The following is a 3,982-nucleotide window of genomic DNA, read 5'->3' on the forward strand; positions in this document are numbered from 1 at the left end:
ATATATTTGTGCCTAAGTTCATTATTTGTGAGCCAAGTTAATATTTAATAATTTTAAAAGTTTAAAACATAAAACTCTCCTCTAGAATCTTCATCATTTAAACGAGTAACAAACATTTACTTCAGATTTGAACATAAAATTACAGTACTAAAACACAAAATGCACCAAAAGCCAATACATATATAAAACATAAAATCATTTTAAAATATATAGAAAGAATGTAATTACTCCGATAGCTTTGGCAGCTTAGAGAAGAAATTTTGGCAATCGTAATATATCAACATACATAAGGCAATTCAGTTCGGATGTTATTTTCCTTCTTTTTCGAGCGTTCCTTCCTACTCCACCCATCTCTTTCTCTCACTTCGTCTTTCATACAGTATCAAACACACAACACATGCATATACACACAGATACAAACACACAAACACTCACCTATATTTATTACACATATGTACATTACAAACGTGTGTCTATACATACATACAAATATATCTATATATTTATGCATATATATATGCATATATACACACACACACACACACACACACACACACACACACATATATATATATATATATATATATATATATATATATATGCGCACATTCTAAAAGAGAGAGATAAGCAATATATTACTTAAAATATGCCATTATTATTTTATACCTGCTATTCCATGCTAACATGATTGAGACCTATCTTTTCTGACAGCATCTTGCCATTTACTTAGGTCCTTTATTTTTTTCCTTACTTATTAAGTTCAGCCCCTTCAGATCAGACTTCATCCATTCTTCCTATGTCTGCTTTAGTCGTGTACACAGTTCTTACATTTAAATTGCTCTAAGCTACCACCCTTCATACGCTTCTCGTCTCCATTCCAGTGCCATCTTCTCTCTTGCACACCGCAAATATATTCTCTCATACCCAGTTATTTATTAGTTTATATATGATATGTTGTTCATACACACTAACGTTACACATACAGATATATGCTCCTTCATTTCTGTGTAGTCTTCGTACAACGTCCGTATTCAGTTCGTATGCTTTTTTTCTATATAAAACTACACTACGCAAATAGATATCGGAAAATCTACCCTTCATTTGGAAAGTGAATAACCACGTCACCATCAGATGTTTTAACTAAACTCTTATTTCTCGTTCATGGTCTGATTTCTACATGATCTGAATTCTACAGAACACTCTCCTCCACTTCTAGTTAGGGCACTTTGGTAACCGCAAAGATAGACTTCTTCTAAGGAACTTCTAGTATTCCGAATTTCTTTCAAGAGTGCTACTTCTGTTTATTAATTCTATTGAATTTCTTAGTCATATTTTTACGAAAGTAAGTCAAAAAGTAATACAATGTTTATTTGCTTTACTTTTTCAATTATTTACATATATACAAAGTTAGTCAATACAAAATATAAAATAAAAATTACATAACTTTCTGACTCACCTCGTATATCTGCTACATAATAAAGTGTTACTTCCCGTCGCTTTACTTTATATTTAACACGATTGCTTCTTTGGTCTTGCTCTACAAACAAAAATAGTTGCCTTTGCTAAGTTTACTTTAAGACAATTTAATTCTGAGCTTTGTTTCCATGGCTGAAATTCTTCAGCTGTCAGAACTAAGCCGTTGACTTACAGAAGTTTCTACGGAGAATCTCTTTTAAACTACACTGTTAAGATCTGAAGAATTTTTAATAAACAATAGGAACCAAAAGTCAATCCCTGATGTACACATAACCTGCGCACAAAGCCTCGTTTTGATGATGAGATATCTGATTGTAGCTTGTATAGCTCCCATAAGTCAATCATTAGCAACCACTATACTACCGAGTGTTGTGCTCTCTCAACGACTCTCTTCAAATTAACGAATGCTATGTAGAGTGACTTAGTTAAAATCTTCTGTAGTTAATCCACAAAGAAAAGAATATCTGAGGTACCTCCATTCAGGCAAAAATTGAAGCAGTATCTGAATCTCTTGCAAATCAGTTGTGCAATATCTCTGTTGCGGTTATAACCTAGTCGTTCACTTCTACAGTTGCTTCTTTGTAACGCATCTTTTCTCTATAACTGATGATGTTTTATAATTGATGATGTTACAGCGTTACAAGACATTATGTATAACACTTCTGTGTGCAACCTGACTGAATATGCGAGTAACTATCAACTTTTCTACTTCAACGTTTATTTTCGATATATTTGGAACTGTTCCAGATGATCTGTCTCCTTGTCTTCAATCTTCTGCTTGATGGAAATGTCTGATATCGTACCACTACTAGCCAGGCACCCGACAAATTTGTCTCTCTACTTTGTGTCACCCCTGTTGTATACAACCCTCCTCGGCCCCATGCCCTTCTACCCGAAACATCGGCACCCTGGAATCCCCTCCCTATTCATATTTTTCCTGCAGATATTGAACTGCAACAGTTTAAACAGAACATTAACCGCATCAATTTCACCAATTTCGGAAGGCGTGCAAAGGGCATAGGCATTGCCCGCCCCCCTCCTCCAAACTTATCAAATTGATTAAAGTAATATTTCCGTCTTACTTCTCGGTATCAACGAGGACCAAAGTGCTGCTATATCTCCGTACATGCTTTTTCTCAACGATATTTTGGTTTGAAATAACACAGTTTTTACAATCTGAATCACCTAACCACTCAAATGCTCTTACAACAAAACATTAATAAAACCCTTTTTTCTTCCTGCTTCTCCTCTTGCTGGTTATATTCGACGTCTATCTTCCATATGGCTATTTAATATGGTTCCTTGTTTCATTTTCTTTCAATTTTTCCCTTCTTGTCTTTTAGCTATCATGGCGCGCTCTACCGTATCTAGTCTCCCATAATTTACGTTTTGCCTTGTGGCTGAACAGTACGCAATTTACATATTTCGCTCGTGACTCTAATCAGATTGCATCATAATAGACTCATTGTTGCACTCTGCGTTATAGGCCTCAATCCCCAAGGACTTAGTGTTCACAGCCAATTAATTTATGCCACCTCCTGACAAATGCAAAATCTATTTGGTTTGCAGAATCGCCAGAGTGATAATTCATCTCATGGATGAGAAGTATTTTATATCTCAGTGTTGTAGATTCTTACGTAATTTTATCATTACTTCTACTGTTATCACTATGTTTGTCAGATTATCGCATCATAAGCATTAAAATGACCATCCGTAATAATGAGGTTGCTATCATTCGTTACCGAAGAGTTCGGAAAGAGCTTTGTAGAACTGGTATTGTAACCTTCTGAAATGTATACACGTACCTACACATATGAAAATGAAATTTTGGACGTCCATGTGGCTTACTTCCAGTCTCGATCTCGCTGAAGAGGACCATGTTTAGGAGCCGGTTTCCCGGCATCCGAAACACAAGGCCAACCTGGTGGAGAGGACAACGGAGAATGCAGGTCACAACGCTGTAGATCCCAGCCCTGCCACGTTTACATGACAATTTCCTCTAGTTGAAAACCTCAAAAAATTAGTGACCTATAGCTAAAAGACAACAACAACATTGATTCGATAGATCCTTTATTCTCTTCTACAGTAGTTTATAGAATGCTCTCCTTTCAGCAAGCCGCATTTTCAAAAGGTCTTTCACCTTGCATTAAAGCAATCATATACAACTGATGATACACTCTCAATTACAGAAAGGAATTAACGACTTTCTTTACTGTTTAGTAGACAGCTAAGTTATCATTTTTGTTCTACTTGTTTGTTTGTTTTTTTATTTTTGTAATAAAAAAAAATCATTTTCCTTCTAAAATTGAAAATGCGATAGGGCATCTAAATTATTAATGTCAAAATTTTTGATTAGACGCCAAATATTTCCCCTTCTCAAACGAAAATAATCCTTGTATTCGCAATATTAATATATGCATCTGAACAGTTCATATACACAGTGTGCTGACAAGTTTACTGTGTTTTTCGTTCTTAGGAAGAGAACATACATACATACATACATATA

Source organism: Octopus bimaculoides, chromosome 3, assembly GCF_001194135.2.
Source record: "Octopus bimaculoides isolate UCB-OBI-ISO-001 chromosome 3, ASM119413v2, whole genome shotgun sequence".
In the NCBI taxonomy this organism is placed as follows: domain Eukaryota; kingdom Metazoa; phylum Mollusca; class Cephalopoda; order Octopoda; family Octopodidae; genus Octopus; species Octopus bimaculoides.